The 19,818-nt window shown below is 40.8% G+C and overlaps 1 protein-coding gene across 3 annotated transcripts in view; it reads left to right on the plus strand.

Annotated features, from left to right (window-relative positions):
* NELL1 (neural EGFL like 1) overlaps positions 1-19,818 on the plus strand; it is an 856,536-nt gene that overhangs the window by 93,752 nt on the left and 742,966 nt on the right. The gene's annotated exons all lie outside the window — the stretch shown is intronic.

The raw sequence follows: 19,818 nt of genomic DNA on the forward strand, positions 1-19,818 counted from the left end.
TGGAATCCATTCATTATTCCTCAGATACTAGTCTGTGTCAGACACTAATCTGTGGGCAGGAGCGCTGGTGGATTCTGCCGTGGTGAAGAGGACATGCAAGGGACCTGATCTTGGGGAGCTTGCATTCTAGTGGGGCGAGTCAGATGGTAAATACAAAAATAAACCTAACTATACATGTCACGAGAGAAAATAAAACAGGGATGAGTGACAGGCCTGTGGGAAAGAGGCCAGAGAAGCTTTATGAAGATGGGGCATTTGAACTGAACCCAAGAGCGAGCCAGCTATGAGAAAATTGGAAAGATGCTTGTCCCGGGTATAGGAGAGGGTAAGTACAAAGGTCCTGTGGCAGAAACCAGCTTGGCGTGCTCAGTGGGTAGACTGAGGGCTGGTGTATATGGAGTGTTATAAATAGAGGACTCAGTAAGGGAGTGGCTCTGGGTGAGAAGCTAATAGTAATAGCTGCTGTGACATTTTTGCAGTGTGAGGGGAAGTGCTTCGTAAATGACAAAGCATGATGTTTATACAGGCCGTATCATTGCTTGTCAGAAATCACTTATGGAGCACCAGCTGTATACAAAGAAAGTCTACCCATCCATGAGAACTGTTCCTTGGAAATCAAAATAATTTCGTAATGTGCGCAGCTACAGCAGTTACATTTTTTATAGAGCAAATGAACTTGGTGTTTTTTAAAAAAAATTGTTTAGGAACACCCCCTCCCCCCACAACCCTAAACTGATTGAATTGGTTGCTGATACTCATAGCTTGGTAGGAGTGAATTGGCTGTAAAGGTTATCAGTTCATCTGAAATCAACGAGAATGAGGTTCTTCTAGCCAGTAATAGCCTTTCCTGAGAGGTGGAGGGTCTTATCCCCAAGAATATGGATATGGCACAGAGGTGCAGGATGTGGTATGTGGTATGAGGCAAAAAGAAGAGGTCCTGGGGCTGGAGTATAGCCTGCAGGGCAGGAATGGCAAAGAGCTGGTGTGGTGACCTTTGTGGGCTCCCCACGAGAGGCAGCCTTGTAGGGTTTGTTGATGAGCATGGACTTTATATTACAGGATGAAGGTTGAAAGTGCAGGCCTAGAGATGGCTTGCAGAAGAGCTTTGTTTGGCTCCCATTGTACTGGCCCCCATAGTATTTTTTTGCCATTAGAATTTTAAAAAAATCATGAGATTATTGCCAACATTAAAAAAAATTGGGTGATTTGGCCTAAAATCTCAGCTTTCTAGCTTCTCATGAGAAGCACGACATGCATTCTTCAGATGGCCTCAGTCCCTAGCCCCCCGATTGTCTCCCCATCACTGTGAGACCCTGTTGGTTGCTGGCTTTTAAAAAAAGTTTTTTTTTTTATTAATGTACAGTTAGAAAAGTGAAATTCTTGTACACATGTTTTTATTCGAAGAAGAAAACTAAAGAAACTTAAAGGGATGCTTGTTTCATGAAAAATAGTTCAGACTGTCAACCCACTGCAGTCATGTGAGGTACCTCCAGGCCCTTATAGCTAACGGAGTTGGTGATCCCCTTCTGTCGGGGTTGGGGTGCCGGTGAGGTGTTGAAAAGCAGGAAAGAGACATGCTGAGCTGGCGGCTTTAGAGAGAGTTCTTAGGTGACTGTGCAGAGGATGCATTTACCGTGCTGGCATTTTTGTTGCTCCTTCTGTTAAAGGAGTCGGGCCAGTTCAGGAATCATGATTGATGCTCTTCAAAGTGAAAGGACGAAAGGAATCCAAGGGCAAAGAGACGAAACTAGCTAAAAAGCCCCTTGGCCACGCATTACATCTTCCAAACAGGATTTCTTTCCGAAGCTGCATTAGATTGCTTTCCACAAATCACCCAAAGGACGTTTCATTTCCTTATGGCCGTGGTGGCCACATTCTCTGAAGTCAGAGTTTGGGAACATATAGTCTGATAAAGAATTTTAGGCTGACTTCAGGGGTTGTGCTTAGTTTGGAAGGTAGAGTTTAGTTCCTGAAATTGTGGAATCCTTGGGATGGGTTAGTGACTAACTAGGCAGTAGGACAAGAAATTATCCTAGAATAGCTGTCCTTGAAAATCTGGGCTGCGTAGTCATCATTGGTTTAGCAGAATTGGCTCTGCAGAAACAGTTAGTAGGTACACATGATGAGTTTAAAGGGGACAGTGAAAATAACCACTGCTGGCTCATTTGTCTCCTTTTGTTCTGCCCTGATCTGATTCTGGGTACCTGGCTCTCAGCTTTGGGAACATGGAATAACTGATGTCTTTCTGGGCATTGTATATTCAGTGTCTTGTGTTTTATCTTGATCAAACCAACCAGAGGTAGGAGTGCTTCATAATTGTTCCCAGCATTCAGAACATGATGATGTATTTTTTTCAAAGAGCACATGAATTCGTTTGGTGGTTTTGACCTCACCATTCACAGAAGAACCTTGGGCTAGAAACTGGGGCTGTTGGTCTGGCCCCCCCCCCTTATATGATGATAGCTTTCAGCCTGAATTTACACTTCTGAGACACAGTGAAAGGGGAGGCAAAATTGATTATCCAGAATGTGCTAGATATTGGAGCATCATTATCTCATTTTGTCCTCATCACAACCAAGATTGGCAGTTTCCTGATCTCAAAGATGGAAAAACAGTGCCTTTCAGAGAGCTGAAGTAATGTGCCCAAGATTATGTAGATAGAAAGTGGCAGAGCTAGAATACAAAGCCAAGTCTAAAGTACTGGAAATAAGACCCAGAAGGGTGCTTAAGGATTTTGACCAACATGTTATCTTTAAACATCACTTTTTATTTTTTATCTCCGGCATTCATTCATGTGAGTGATTACAGTTTTGTTGAGTTGGACATGTTGAGATTGATGGCATTCCAGCCTCAGTACACGCATCACTGACAAGCATATGGCAGGTCCGCCACATACGATCCGAGGACTCCTGGGTCTGCAAATAGTCTTGTAAAACAAGAGTTATGTTATGTGATGAAATAAACTTGAGAAAGGTGACACATACTCTGTCTTTCTTGGAGAATCACAGTAAATATTAGCATATTTAAGGCTCTTTAAAATCATGTGATAAAGTCCTAGACCCTTTATTGAGCACTTCAAATGCATCATTGCACTGAATCCTTACAGAATGATGAAGTAGTTTCTATCATTATCCCCATATCGTGGGCGAGGATCAAGCATAGATTGTTGGTGGCCTTGGCAAGGGTCACCCAGCTGGTAAAATGATGGAGCTGGGAGTCAAATCCAGGTGCCCATCTCCTCAGCATGTTTTCTTAACCAGTGTATTGTATTGGTTCCTTCAACTCGCTTACTGTAGCATTTCCCAAACTTATTTTTTTTTTTAAATGTTTTAATTTATTATTTATTATTTTTATTTTTGGCTGTGCTGGGTCTTCGTTTCTGTGTGAGGGCTTTCTTCAGTTGCGGCGAGCGGGGGCCACTCTTCATCGCCGTGCGCGGGCTCTCACTATCGTGGCCTCTCTTGTTGCGGAGCACAGGCTTCAGACGCTCAGGCTCAGTAGTTGTGGCTCACGGGCCCAGTTGCTCCGCGGCATGTGGGATCCTCCCAGACCAGGGCTCGAACCCGTGTCCCCTGCATTGGCAGGCAGACTCTCAACCACTGCACCACCAGGGAAGCCCTCCCAAACTTACTTTTATCATGCAGTGCTTTGGGGAGTAGTATTTAATACCATGCAGTTGCACTAGCATTCTAACAAACACTGGGAAAAGCTGCACCTACAGCATTGATTCAGGGCCTCTCTGGGCTGTCAGTCCAGAAGGAAGCAGTTCGGTGGCCTCAGAGAGGCTTGGAACTCTGAACACAGCTGAATAGGGGAGGGTGTCATGGAACTGGCAGGAAGAGGCCACCGGAGGCTTGATGGTGTTGAACCCAGTTAGTGTTTCATTAGTCATCGGTGCCTGCACTTCGCCTTCGTGTGGTTGGCAATGAGAGGCCTGCTGAAAAAGGCTGTTGTTCAGATACTTCGACGGTGTCCAGTGCCCAGCTGGGCTTTGGTTGGTGCAGTGACGGCACTGCCTGGGGCTCTGTCCACCTGTGCAGGTTCAGACGCAGGAAGAGGGGGCTGACAACTACAATATCTGCTTATAAATTGTCAGATGAGACTTTTTAAATTGTTGTATTTCAGATGAGGTAAGATAAATTGCTCCTGAGATTGTGTAGTCAAGGAAAAGTACAACTCAAGGACTTGATTGATGTCAAATTTCCCTCCTTTAAGCCATTGTGGATCCCAGAAATGGGTAGATTGACTGGTAACATTCAGACGCTTTATTTTTTTAAAAAGCTTTTTGGATATGGACCATTTTTAAAATTATTTATTTATTTATTTATGGCTGTGTTGGGTCTTCGTTTCTGTGCGAGGGTTTTCTCTAGTTGCAGCAAGTGGGGGCCGCTCTTTGTCGCGGTGCGCGGGCCTCTCACTATCGTGGCCTCTCTTGTTGCGGAGCACAGGCTCCAGACGCACAGGCTCAGTAATTGTGGCTCACGGGCCTAGTTGCTCTGCGGCATGTGGGATCTTCTCAGACCAGGGCTCGAACCCGTGTCCCCTGCATTGGCAGGCATATTCTCAACCACTGAGCCACCAGGGAAGCCCGGATATGGACCATTTTTAAAGTCTTTATTGAATTTGTTACAATATTGCTTCTGTTTTATGTTTTGGTTTTTTGGCCGCGAGACATGTGGGATCTTAGCTCCCTGACCAGGGATCGAACCCGCACCCCCTACATTGGAAGGCGGAGTCTTAACCACAAGACCACCAGGGAAGTCCCCAGACACTTTAAACTTGAGGAAAACCATGAGAATTTATAGGAATCTTTTCCCACTTTTTGCAAAGCCTCTGAACTAGAAGTACAGCAGCCCCCGGGGGTTCAAAATAACTTCATTTTTCATCTTTCAGAGTGCCCTGGGGACTCTAAGAATTATTTACTATGGCTCCATGGTACCTCAGGGATGGAGAGAGAATCTATCTGGTCCATTGAGCTCCTTCCAAGCAAACCGTTTAGGAAGATCTATAGTGGGTAGTATTGGAGGGTGAGATGTGGTTTTCAATCCAGACTGTAGTAGCAATGGAACTTGAACCCCATGACAGTATCGAATACTATTTTGATGGTCCAGGAATTCTACAGGGATTTTGAGCAACCTTTTTCGGTAGTGACTCTTGGTGCTCTGTAGTTTGGGGAAGCTGGAATAATTGCTTATTTCTGTGCTCAGGGAACAGTGATGTTTCTAAATAAAGCCTGAGGTAAGGTAACCATGGGGAGATACAGAACTCAGGAGGCTGATCCTTCCCTGAGAAAGACAGTGGAGGACAGCCAGTGTTGGTGCCCATGTACGCCCACTACCGGGTCAGCATCTTCTATTTGTTCTGCTCTCCTTTTTCCCTCTCCAAAGAGTTATTAAACACCTTCTGTGAACTGGGTGCTGTGTTAGTTTTCAGGGAGATTGAGGTGTGCCTTTGGGGAGACAAACCCATCAATAGGTACAGCACACTGGGTAAGGGTTAGAAAAGGGTGACTTATCACGTTGCTCCTTTGCTCAGCGTCCTTCAATTGCTTCCGCACTGATTCAGGATAAAATCCAAAGGGTTTACGATAGCTACAATACAAGTCCCAATATGGTCTGGCCCCTGCCTGTCCCTTTGATCTCATCTCCTGCCCTTCTATGTTGTCACTTGGTTCAGCCCCAGTGGCCACCCTGCTACTTCAGAAACATGGGCAGCTCTCTCTTGCCTCTGTCCTAAGGCTTTTGCGAGTATTTCCCTTGTCCAGGAACACGTCCTCCCTCAGGACTCACTCCTTGCTTCATTTCACGTGCTCACACCTGGTTAGAGAAGCCTTCTCTGGCAGCACTGTCTAAAATAGTCCCTCCTTGCCGCTGCCATGCTCTATTCCTACGACCCTGCTTTACGTTTTATCTACTTTCTTGTCATCTTACACAGCATATATTTACTTGTTCCCCCCTCTCTTCCATTAGATAAGCAGCTTAAGTGCAGAAATTTCAATTGTCTTCTTCTTTGCTATATCCCAGGCGCCTTGAACAGTGCCTGGCACCTTGTAGATGCCCGGTCAATATTTATTGAATGAATAAATTAGGAAAAATTCTGTTGAAACACAGAAGGAAACCATCAACTTCCAGGGAAAGTCAAGGGAGTCTTTATAGAGTAGGTGGCATTTCACTTGGAATTTGAAGTGTGAATAAGAGTTTGCCAGGTGGAGAGTGTGGGATGGGGAGGTAGGTGGAGGGAGGGAAGGATGAAGGGTATTTCTGGGCATGACTCCTTCCCTCCCTCCACTCTTCCCCTTCTCTGGCGGCCTCTGCATACAGATTACCAGCTAGCACCATTTCTGGGAGAATTTACCACTGAGCCTCTTGTTCTCAGGCTCCCACATTATAGTAGGATGTGTCAAGTGCCTGATTGAGCTTAGTTAGATATGATTATGATGAGGTTGGGGAAGGGGTGGATGTATTCATTCTTCTGCAATGAGTATTATCAGCTTATAACTAGCTCCTTATATGAAGTACACGGGGGTTTCACCTGCTGGCAAAGGGATTGTAAAGCATCTTGAATTGATTGTAGGGTAATAATGTCCATCTCCAAAGGACTTGTTATGATTGCAAAGTATCCAACTGTTTTCATATGTTTAAAACTCAGGATGAAGTTACATCTCCATTTGGGGCTTTTTCTCACTCTGACACTTAGAAGAATTTTAATTGAGCCTCGGTACCTAGATCTTTAAAATGAGATAATGTTCAAACACTGTAATTAATTTTTTAAAAAAGGCAGCATTAACTTATATTCCGGCAGGCTCAGCCTGGATTCTATAGTGATTCGCTTAATGCTTAATCTGAATATCAGGGCTGCTCTCTTGTCCCTTTTGCATGCTACTGGGGAACACTTGCTTAGCAAATGAGGGTGAGCCATCAGAAAGCTCTTAAATACTCTCAAAGAGATGAACTGAGGGCCTCTAGATCCCCCCTGGGTAGGCAGTAAAAGTAGGTCCATTTCTTTTCTATTTTCCTCTTTCCTTTTTTTTTTTTTAAAAAAGTCAACTTATTGAGGTATGATTGACATACAAAAAACTATACATATGTAACAAGCAACTTGATTAATTTGGACATATGTATACATCTGTGCCATCACTACCATCTATGCCATGAACTTATCCGTCACTTCCAAAAGTTTCCTCCTGCCCTCTTTGTTATTTTATTATTTTTAAAAAATAAATTATGTTTTATTATTTATTTATTTAATATAAATAATAATGCAAAATAAAATATTATTTTGTGTGTATATGAGTAAAACACTTAACATAAGATCTACCCCCTTAGCAAAATTTAAAGTATGTGATGCAGTGTTTTTAACTATAGGCCCTATGCTGTACAGCTTTATTTTCTAAGAGGCTTATACCCAGGGTATCTAAATGCTTAGTCAGGACACTGTTTTATTAGGTTTGTACTGGGTCCATGGTGGTCCCAGGTAAGAAATGATGACCAAGTCAAGCTAGGAATGGATGGGAGCAGACCATGAGTTGGCAGTTGATGCTAGGCTAGGGGTCAGAGAACATATACAGGTTGGATTATTAGGCAAAGTAAAGGTTGGAAACCAAGCAGAAGCAATCCATGCCATGCAGAAGTTGAAGAGGTCAAGGTCAAGAGAATGGTTCAGTAAATTGATGTTGTCAGGACTCAGGGAGCACTTGGGTAATGGACACCAAGGTCTCACAGAAAGAAATCAAATAGACATTAGCAAGAAGGTAATTTCATCTTCTTTCCTCGGGGGCCCTAGCAGGGTGAAACATGGTGTAAATGCCGAATATGTTGATTTCATTAGTGAGAATCTTTTTTTTTTTTTTTTTCCCTTTCCTGAGATAGAAAGCCTTTTTGCTAGGTCAAGAGTTGCCCTTATGGCAGGTCTGCCTAGGGCCTGCATACGTGGACAGTAAAATCCCTCCGGGATTGATCTGTTTCAAATGAGAATTGAGAAGCTGGGTTTTCCAGGAGACTTTGACAGTTAACCAGTGTTGGGAGTCGTAACCATCTTTACAGCCCTTCATATGGATGCTGTAGCTGAGTCTGGAAGGGTGGCTGTGAGTTGTAAGTGTCCAGGAGAGGAAGAGAACTCCAGGTGGAGGGGGTAGGAGTCAAAAACGCAGGGTGGGACGGTAAAGGTGGCAGATGAAACCAGAAGGTTGGTGGTGGTAACATAGTTAGGAGTCTGGTGTGCTTGGCTTTGCTGGAAGAGCTTGGACTTGTGATGATATATGCTGATGAATGAATGAGGTCTTCATGTAGACAATGGAGGTAAAGAGGCTTAAAGCAGGTCCAGCTTGCAGTGTAGAAGGTGATCCCTGTGGGTGCATCTGAGGTGCTTGACCTGGAAAGCTGGAGAGAACAGCTTTGCCCCAGGGACGCAAATCATAATAGAACTGAAGGATCCTACTGCACAAAAGGGAGAAAAACACGAGGTCTAGGAGGGGAAGCAGCAGCAGGCGATGCTCTAAGGGTCCCAAGAAGCACCGACACCTTTTCCTCAGACGCACTCGTATCCCCATGAACTTCAGGCTCCAGAAGACATGGTTGAATATTTTAACTATGGGGTGAACTTTTAAAATACAGATTTTAGGAATGTTATAAATGCCCAGAATCTGAAGCCCTGGAAATTTGGTCAAGGAATCTCAGTGTGAAGTAAGTTGCCAGGTGATTCTAATGCAAGCATTCTGTGGATAAGTGTGTGGGAATCGCTGCAAGGCATTTCTAACTATGCCTATGCCCTTGCTCTCTGAAGGCCAGAGAGAGGACACTGCCATTCAAGCAGGGCTGGAAAGCAAGCCAAGACTCATGGAGACCACCCAGAAATCTCCCTGCACCTGCTGTGGGGAATCTGTACAGGAGGAATCTGATTAGGATACAGGTTTGGCTGCTGAAACAAAGACCAAAATAACAGTGGTTTATATGAGATGAAAGTTTAATTCTCGCTCATGCAGCAGTGTGAATGCAGGTAGTCCAGCATTGATGTGACTCTATATTGTTGTCCCGCAACCTCTGGGATATTGCCCTCTGCCCCATGGTTCAGGATGGTTTGCTCCCAACCCCTGCTAAGCCAGTAGGATGGAGAACAGAAGTGGAGAGCGTGCTCCTTGTATTCTACTGTGACTTTCGCTTGCATCCAGATGGCCAGAACTTGATCACACGGCCGCACTTAACTGTAAGAAAGGTGGGGAATGTGGCCTTTACTCTGGGCGGCCATGTGCCCCACTAAGATTCTGTTATTAAAGGAAGGAGAGGAAAGTGCACTCAGGGGGCAGCTGACATTCTCTGCCTCTAATAGTCTTTCAGATCTCTGCTGAAAGAGTCCTGGTCTCCTCTCTGGGCATGTGAGTGTGAATTCCTGGAGAATTAACTTTTATTGCATAATTCTGGGTGAGGAGCTGGTCAGGAGATTGATAGCCTTCCAGGAAAATCATCCAAAGGCTGGCTGTGGAAGCTGGCTTCCCGTGGAAGTTCTCACCATGGAACCCCTCCAAGCAAGAAAGAGCTTTGGCTGGAGCTCATCTAGATACTTGACTGATACAGTTTAAATTAGCTTGTGCTTTGAACATGACCTTTGCATAAAAGAGAGGGATTGGGGGGTCTGTAGAGAGAATATTTGTGGCTGAGTGGAGGCAGAGGGACCCAGAATTTGCTGAGGCTATGCTTTTGTGTGTTAAATGCTTTCCATATGGGATGGTACGTTATCTATCCGGAAGATGTGAATTTCAGACCAGTCTCTCTTGCTTACTGGCAGTTGGTCTAACTATGAGATCTCTGAGAGACTTAAGTTGAGATTGACAAGAAACAGCCTTGGTTTTGGGGTCGGAGAATTGAGAGAAGGAGCCATGGCTTGGGTTATCTGAGTCTCAATGTCCTCATCCATAAGATGGAGATTCTTATTGTCACTGTCAAGATATGAGCATTAAAATTCCTAATTCCATGGACCCTCTTATATTGTCCTGTGATCTGAAGAGCCAAAGTGATGAATGTCAAAATATTATGTTTTCATTCTTAATTCATTCTTAATATTTCATTAATTATTAATATTAAGAATATTCTTATTAATATTAATAAGAATATTCTTATTGATATTATAATATTAATATCAAATGAGACAATTTTAAAACTCTGTAGACATTGCACCTTATCAAATGAAGTGGCAGGAAGCTTTTTCTGTGGCTTAGAGAAATTCTTGTGGCTTATCTTTGGGACTGTTTTTTTTAATTGAAGTATAGTTGATTTACAATGTTGTGTTAGTTTCTGGTGTACAACAAAGTGATTCAGGTATACACACATATATATATAATATTCTTTTTCATATTCTTTTCCATTATGGTTTATTACAGGATATTGAATATGGTCCCCTGTGCTATACAGTAGGACCTTGCTTATCCATTCTATATATAAAATTTGCATCTGCTAGTCCCAAACTCACAATTCATCCCTCCCCCATGTCCATCCATGTAGCTGCAAATGGCATTATTTCATTCTTTTTTATGACTGAGTATTATTCCATTGTGTGTGTGTGTGTGTGTGTGTACCACATCTTCTTTATCCATTCATCTGTTGATGGACATTTAGGTTGTTTCCATGTCTTGGCTATTATAAATAGTGCTTCTTTTCTCTTTCTGACTTACTTCACTCTGTATGACAAACTCTAGGTCCATCCACCTCACTACAAATAACTCAATTTCGTTTCTTTTTATGGCTGAGTAATATTCCATTGTATATATGTGCCACATCTTTACCCATTCATCTGTTGATGGACACTTAGGTTGCTTCCATGTCCTGCCTATTGTAAATAGAGCTGCAATGAACATTTCGGTACATGACTCTTTTTGAATTCTGGTTTTCTCAGGGTATATGCCCAGTAGTGGGATGGTTGGGTCGTATGGTAGTTCTATTTTTAGTTTTTTAAGGAACCTCCATACTGTTCTCCATAGTGGCTGTATCAATTTACATTCCCACCAACAGTGCAAGAGGGTTTCCATTTCTCCACACCCTCTCCAGCATTTATTGTTTCTAGATTTTTTGATGACGGCCATTCTGACCAGTGTGAGATGATATCTCACTGTAGTTTTGATTTGCATTTCTCTAATGATTAATGATGTTGAGCATCCTTTCATGTGTTTGTTGGCAATCTGTATATCTTCTTTGGAGAAATGTCTATTTAGGTCTTCTGCCCATTTTTGGATTGGGTTGTTATTTTGATATTGAGCTGCATGAGCTGCTTGTATATTTTGGAGATTAATCCTTTGCCAGTTGCTTCATTTGCAAATACCGTATGCTAACACATATATATGGAATCTAAGAAAAAAAAAACAAAGGTCATGAAGAACCTAGGGGCAAGACGGGAATAAAGACACAGACCTACTAGAGAATGGACTTGAGGATATGGGGAGGGGGAAGGGTAAGCTGTGACAAAGTGAGAGAGTGACATGGACATATATACACTACCAAACGTAAAATAGTTAGTGGGAAGCAGCCGCGTAGCACAGGGAGATCAGCTCGGTGCTTGGAGACCACCTAGAGGGGTGGGATAGGGAGGGTGGGAGGGAGGGAGATGCAAGAGGGAAGAGATATGGTAGCATATGTGTATGTATAACTGATTCACTTTGTTATAAAGCAGAAACTAACACACCATTGTAAAGCAATTATACTTCAATAAAGATGTTTAAAAAAATAAATAAATAGTGCTGCTATGAACATAGGGGTGCATGTATCTTTTTAAATTAGTTTCAGGGGACTGTTTTTTAATTGACAGTTTTAGCTAGGGATGTACTGTGTTTGTTGCTCACATAATAGACCAACGCAGGTATTTCTGGTGGAGATTTAGAGAGTCACCTCCATCTGCTTTGTCATTCCGCCCTCTTCAACATGTGGTACTCAGAGTTGCTCTGGGGATGATCTTCATTCCAGCATCCAGAAAGAGAAGGATTGTATGTGGGAAGTTGAGGGCCATTCCTGGAAGCAGCTTATATCAGTTACTGCTGTTTACATTCCTTTGGCTGGAATTCCAGCACATGGCCATACCTGACAGCAAGAGAGGCTAGGAAATGAGTCCAGCTCTGTGCCAAGAATAAAAGTACCTGGGTTTCGTGATTAGTCAGCAGTCTCTTCTATGCTGAGTTGATGTGAACCAACTTTCTTTCTTCTGAGAACAGTCTTCTCTGTGGAGAGAGTGATGAGGTTGTGAAGGGGAAACTTTGCTTGAGTGACTGTCATCTGTTGTGATGGGTGCATGTAAGTCCCCGAGGAAGTTTTGCTACCAGCTCTTACCTTCATTCACATAGTGCCAACAGTCTCAGTGTCTCTTTGCTGGTGCCTGCAACTTCACGTGCTTTACAACATCCTAGACATGGTGTCATGGAGTAGAAAGAACATCATTAGTGTTATGTCAATCTGGGTTCGAATCTGTGATCCACCACTTACTAACCATGTTATGCTAGTCAGATCACTTTATATCTTTGAACTTCAGCTTCTTCATCGATAATAATGGATATATTATTATAATATATTATTATATATTATATATAATATATATTATATTATATATAATATATTATATATTATATAATTATATATTATATATTATAATTATTATATAATTATATATTATATAATTATAATATATATAATATATAATATATTATAGTATATAATAAATAATATATTATATATAATAATATATTATTATTATTATATATTATAATATAATTTATATATTATTATACTACCTTCCCTATGGGCTTATTTGGAGGATTTGAAACAATGTCTGCTACATAGTAGGAACTCAGTAACTGGTGGTGGTGGTAGATGTTATTATTATTATACAGTTGTGCTTCCTGTTCTCAGCCCAAAGGGCATGGGTTGAATTTTTCTTAATGTCTGGCTCTATCTTGTATGCTCTACTCTTGGGATATCTATTAAAATCAGTCATGTTTGAAATCTGATCTCTACATCTAACTTGAAAACACCAAAGACCCATAAAAGAACTAATAATAATAGTAACTTTGTCATTATATTAGTGACAGATGAGGAGCCATTGATTGCTCTCTTCCAAGGTTTAGAGTTGAGGCCTTGTTTCTACTCAAATTTTGCTCAGGATGGCTGGAGATGAGGGCTTTATGGAACTATTTTGGGGTTCCTTTTCCCCAGTAGTTAGTGGTCTGCTAATTTCTGCCCTCTGTGTGTCTTTGGGCCTTCCTTGCTCTCAGATACCCATCCCATCTCATGCAGGATGGGAGAACCCTTAATTTCTTTCTCTTGTTGTCTTTCTTTTCATTCTTTTCCCCAGAAAGTCACTTTCAGTCAATTTCAGCAGCTCATTTCCTAGCCATTCTTCTTCAGATTTCACCTTTTTGCAACTTTGACAGGTAGAAGGTGGATTTCACAGTTGGAACCAGAGTGAGTTGATTGTGTCCCTTGATTTATTATAAGAATGATGCAGTGCCTGGGGGAGACAAGGAGAAGCCATGAGCCAAGATCTTGCTGGGGGAAAAGCAGAGTCAAGAGAGAATGCCTAGAGGATCAAGTCTTTCCTTTTCCCCAAGTACAGAAAATGTCACAGAATTTTCCGTTGCGATGTCAACCATTGGTATGGCCTCCTTGGCTCTGTGTTTTGGGGGAGTAATTTATTTACAGTATTTACAGTAGACAGTAACTTAGTGTTTTCTTTCGAACTAATTTTAGACTTAGAGGGAAGTTGCAAAATGGTACAGAGTTCTTGTATATCCCTCACTTACCTTCCTCTTACGTAACCATGGAAAAATGATCAAAAGCAGGAAATTGACATCGCTGCAGGACTGTTAACCATGCCTTATTTGAATTTTATCAGTTTTTCCACTAATATCCTTTGACCCTCCCTGTTCCAGGATCCTATCTAGGATCCCACCCTTGTATTTAGTTACTATTTCTACTTAATCTCCAAAATGTGGCAGTTTCCCAGACTTTCCTTGCCTTTCATGACTTCGACATTTTTGAAGAATACTGACCAGTTATTTTGTAGAATACCTTTCAGTTTGAGTTTCTGACGTTTTCTCATGGTTAAGCCTTTTTTTTTTTTTTTTTTTTACCTTTTTAAAAAATTGAAGTATAGTTAATTTACAATGTTGTTAGTTCAGGTGTACAGCAAAGTGATTCAGTTATATATATATTCTTTTTTGGATTCTTTTCCATTATAGGTTATTACAAGATATTGAATATAATGCCCTGTGCTATACAGTAGGTCCTTGTTGGTTACCTATGTTATATATAGTAGTGTGTATATGTTAATCCCAGACTCCTAATTTATTCTCCACCCTCCCCACTGCTACCCCGTTTGGTAACCATAAGTTTGTTTTCTATGTCTGTGAGTCTATTTCCGTTTTGTATATAAGTTCATTTGTATCACTTTTTTTTTTTTAGATTCCACATATAAGCGATATATGACATTTGTCTTTCTCTGACTTACTTCACTTAGTATGATAATTTCTAGGTCCATTCATGTTGATGCAAATAGCATTATTTCATTCTTTTTTAAGAAGGTAATCCTTTTGGGGGGACAAGAATAGTATAGAAATGATGTGATGCTTTCTCCAGGCATGCCATCCTGTCAAGGGGTTCCTGATGTTGACATATCTTGTTACTGGTCATGTTAACCTTGATCACTTGGTTAAAGTGGAGCATGATAGTTTTCTTTGCTGTAAAGTTTCTACGTTTCCTTTTGTAATTAAAGGAAGCAGTAATTTAAAGGTCTTTGCCCTGCCACAAGTGAGAAACTGCTTTTGAGTCACTGGGCTGAGAAGGTTGCTGGTGGGCCTGTTTGTGGAAGGAGGCATAGTATCAGGAGCCATCCCTCGGTAATACCTTGTCTTGTCTCGATGCCATGGCTCTCTCCAGCTTCTTTCTTCATCTCACTTGCTCGTCTAACTTCTTTGTGGTCTAAGTAAGCCAGCAGAATTTCTTTTTATATTTCATTGTAAGGTCTTCTGTTAAAGAACATTCTTAGCATGAAAGAAGAGTTTTTCTTGGCCTCTTGGTGTGATGGAAAGGGAGGCATCTTTACAAATGCATTTCCAAGGTAGTCAGGGATATATTTTACGTGACTGTGAAATTCCTGATTTTTAAAGCAGTTATTTTCCATCTTCTTTTTAGGAGATTTGACTTTTGAAGCTTTCTTAGTATGGAAAAGCAGTTGCCCAGTAAACACTCTCTGATTTCAGAGAAAGTTTTGGTCACAGTTTCCAACTCCAAGGACATACGAGTTAGTCTCTGATCGCCTTCTCTTGCATCCTGTGTCCTAGACCAGAGATGAGTACCTCCTAAATATCCCCTAACATTCAGGAGTTTTTACCTCTAGTCCAACCTGCGCATCTTAAAAGCCATACTCATCTTGTGAGAACTTGCTACAGATAGTGTGGCCTGAAGTCCAGCAGCAGGAGCATTGCCGGAGGCTTATTTGAGATGCAGTATCCTAAACCTCAGCCCAGACCTACTGAATCAGAACCTGCCTTTTAACAAGATGATTTATGTGCACCTTAGATTCTATGGAGCACTTTTTAAGAGATGCTGCTTTTACAGCGACTCTACCTCCCAGATGCCTGGGTGGTCTGAGCTGATCAAGGATGAAGATAAGGTCAGCTTCAGGATGATGGTGTCCAGGAAGCTTCTCCAGCCCTCAGGCAGGCATGATGGAGATGGGGAATATAACAGGAATTCTGTCAGTGCAGTTAAAATTGATTAATTTTGAAGGGCACAAGTTCTTTTGGGAGGCTGGATGGACTCTATCCTTCAGGAGGATATTTTCCCTCCTGAAGCATCTTCTCGCCCCTCTCCCTCCAGTCTAATAGTTCTCATCTACCGCCTTCTTGAAACTTTCCTGGATCACCGTTCAAGAATGGACTTTTTTCCCCTTTCTTTAAATGTCAGGCTTGTATTGTTTGTTTTTCTGTACTTTTTTTTTCTTTTTTTGCCTCAAGTGGCATGTAGATTCCTTGCAGGGAGGCATGTATATCAAAGGTCTTCATACTACTGCTTCATACTACTCAGTGCTTGCTGCTTACTTACCTTAACACTGAGGGCCATCCCTTGCATATGATTTTCAGTTCTGCTTTCATGCTATGTAAACCTTGCCTAGCCTTGAGGAAATGGACCATTAACTAGTTGTAGTCTGGATTTGTGCTATATAGAAGTCATTGATTTGAATTTTGAGTGGGAGTATGTTTCAAATAACAATTGAAAACTGTAAGGCTAAAGAAGCTCTGTGTATGAAAAGATCTCTTGTTACATTAAGTGAAAGTGTAGAACTGTAAGGATGGTATACTACCACTAATGTTAGAAAAATGGGAAAAAAAGAATATATTCATATTTGGTTTTATAGCATAAAAATGTCTGGAAGAAAGGATAGTCTTTATCAAATGGGGCTGAAACAATTGGACATCCTTATGCAAAAAAAAAAAAAAAAAAAAACCCAAAACAAAACTTTGACAAAGACCTTACCACTTTCACAAAAATTAACTCAAAATGGATCATAAACCTTAATGTAAAATGCAAAATTATCAAACTTCTAGAAGAAAACAAAAGGGAAAATGTACATGACCTTGGGTTTGGTGATGAGTTTTTATATACAACATCAAGTGTATGATTCATGAAAGAAAATGGGTAAATTGAATTTTTACTAAAGCCAAAACCTTGTGCTTTGCAGAAGATACTATTAAGAGAATGAAAAAAGTCAGATTGGGAGAAATATTTGCAAAACATCTGTTAAAAATGTTGTGTCCAAAATATGCAAAGAACTCTTAAAACCCAACAGAAACAACCCAGGTAAAAAATGGGCCAAATATCTGGACAGACACTTCACCAAAGAAGATGTGTAAATGACAAATAAGCATATGAAAAGATGCTCAATATCATTGTCATTAGGGAAATCCAAATTAAATATGAGATACAATTACACACTGATTAGAATGGCTAAAATCCAAAAAACCTGACAACACCAATTGCTGAGAAGCATGTATAGCAGTAGGAACTCTCATTCATTGCTGGTGGAAATGTAATATAGTACAGCCACTTTGGAAAACAGTTGGATAATATCTTACAAAGCTAAACACAGTCTTCACCATACAAGCCAGCACTCACATTCCTAGATATTTACCCAGTTGACTTGGAAACTTATTTTCACACAAAAACCTGCACACAAATGTTACTAAGCTGCTTTATTCATAATCACCTAAAAGAAGCAACCAAAATATCCTTCAGTAGGTGAATGGATAAGTAAACTATGGTACATCTATATAATGGGATACTCTTCAGTGCTAAAATAGGAATGAACTATCAAGTCATGCAAAAATATGAATTAATCTTAAATGCATATTTAATATTCCTGGTAAAGGAATCCAGTCTGAAAAGACTACATACTGTATGGTTTCATTTATATGACATTCTGGAAAAGGCAAAAAAAGGAGGTGATAAACAGGTCAGTGATTTCCAGGGATTTGAGGGTTGGGGGAGAGTTGAATAGGTAAAGTACAGAGGACTTTGACAGGTAGTGGAGCTATTGTGTATGATACTCTAATGGTAGATACACGACACTGTACATTTGTCAAAACTCATAGAAATTTACAGCACAAGGGTGAACCTTAACGTATGCATATTTAAAAAAACTATTCAGGGGATCAGGGGATCCCAGGATGGAATGTAGAATGTGACTTAACAATCTAACTGTATTACCAATGTGTGAAACAACCTCAGTAAAAAGGGAGTTGGAGAAAGAGTTGCTGACCTTAGTAACTTTGGAAACAAGTGGAGTCTGCAAGACTAAAGGCCAAAGGAACTGTATATGGATGTTTCACTCTAGTTGAAAGTTGCTGACATGAGGGTGTGGGTTAACAATTCTGCAATCACTATACATGTATGCTAGAGGTGAATAATTAAGTAAATGGATGGTGGATTGTGGGAGGTCACATACAGATAACTGTGGGGAAGACCCCGGAATGATCCATATGGTAATGCATTAAAGTTTGACATCAGTATAAACTCGTGCTTAGCTTAATTTAGATGCAGATACATAATATAGAAATCTTTATGGATATGTGGTATACTAACCAGTGTATATACATATATTTCTTTGTTCTGTGAGCACAGAGGACCTAAAAGCAACAGTACCCCAGTAGTAATGAGCACACCAAGAGCTCAGATCTTGGTTTCAAAACCATTCTCCGATAAAAACAACCAGGTCTCCTTGCAGAAATGGCTGATTTTAGGACTGGGCCAGAAAATACATAAGACAAGGCTTGAGCATCTTGTAGTACCAGAAACCAAGGAAGTGCTCAAAATGAAACAAAACCAAGAAACCACAAATGATGGGAATATGTTTAAGGGGCGTAGGAGCCAAATGAAAGAACTTCCAATGGCTAAAGCTGGAAAAATTTAAGGACGAAGTAAACTAATACTGGATAATAACCCAAAGTATAAAGTGATAACCCATGAGTTATTTATTTACTGTTATAAATAAATGATTGAATAAATAGATGGAGAGAACAGACCTCCCTTGCAGTAGAATTCCACATAATGTATGTAGACGCTCCTCCCTCAAAGAAATGGAGCTTAACTCTCCACTCCTTAAAGTGTGGACTGCACAGAGGGACTTCCTTCCAAAGAACACAGTAGTGATAGGGAGGAGGGGGAAGACTAACTTTACAGTGGAGAAACCTAACACACTACTCAGCCAGGTAGGGGAACAGCAAGGTTAATATCAACAGTAATAAGTCATATCGACGGTATGATTCCTTGATATGGTATGAGAATTTACCTCTGTGGCCTTCCTTCCAAAAATCCAAACCTAAGTCTAAGCATGAGAAAAACATTAGACAAATCCCAGTTGGGGGAAATTTTACAAAATATCAGTACTCCTTAAAATTCTCAAGGTCAAAAGCGAAGTCTAAACTGTCACAGCTAAAAGGAATCTAATGAGACATGATAACTGAGTAATGCCATATCCTGGATGGGATCATGGAATAAAAAAAAGGATATTAGGTAAAAACTAAGGCAATCTGACTAAGACATAGACTTTAGTTTATAATAATGTATCAATATGGTTCATTAATTGTGATAAATGTACGTATGTAAGTAAGTTGTTAATAATAGGGGAAACTGCCTATGGGATATATATGGCCTCTGTGGTATCTTTGCAGTTTTCCTGAAAATCTGACTATTGTTAAAAAGTTTATTTAAAAACCTTGGAAGGATACACAGGAAACTGTTAACAGTGGTTGCCTGTGAGGGGTGTTTGGTGCTGGGAAGATGGAGCATAGGATGGAAGGGAAATATTTCATTGAGTACCTGAAAGATACTTATTTAACATCTTTATTGGAGTATAATTGCTTTACAATGGTGTTAGTTTCTGCTGTATAACAAAGTGAATCAGCTATACATATACGTATATCCCCATATCTCCTCCCTCTTGCATCTCCCTCCCACCCTCCCTATCCCACCTCTCTAGGTGGTCAAAAAGCACTGAGCTGATCTCTCTGTTTTATGTGGCTGCTTCCCACTAGCTATCTATTTTACATTTGGTAGTGTATATATGTCCATGCCACTCTCTCACTTCGTCCCAGCTTACCCTCGCCCCTCCCCCTGTCCTCAAGTCCATTCTCTATGTTTGTGTCTTTATTCCTGTCCTGCCCCTAGGTTCTTCAGAACCTTTTTATTTTATTTTTTTAGATTCCATATATATGTGTTAGCATATGGTATTTGTTTTTCTCTTTCTGACTTACTTCATTCTGTATGACAGACTCTATGTCCATCCACCTCA

This window comes from Balaenoptera physalus (assembly GCF_965194825.1).
Source record: "Balaenoptera physalus genome assembly, chromosome: 10".
Classification (NCBI taxonomy): domain Eukaryota; kingdom Metazoa; phylum Chordata; class Mammalia; order Artiodactyla; family Balaenopteridae; genus Balaenoptera; species Balaenoptera physalus.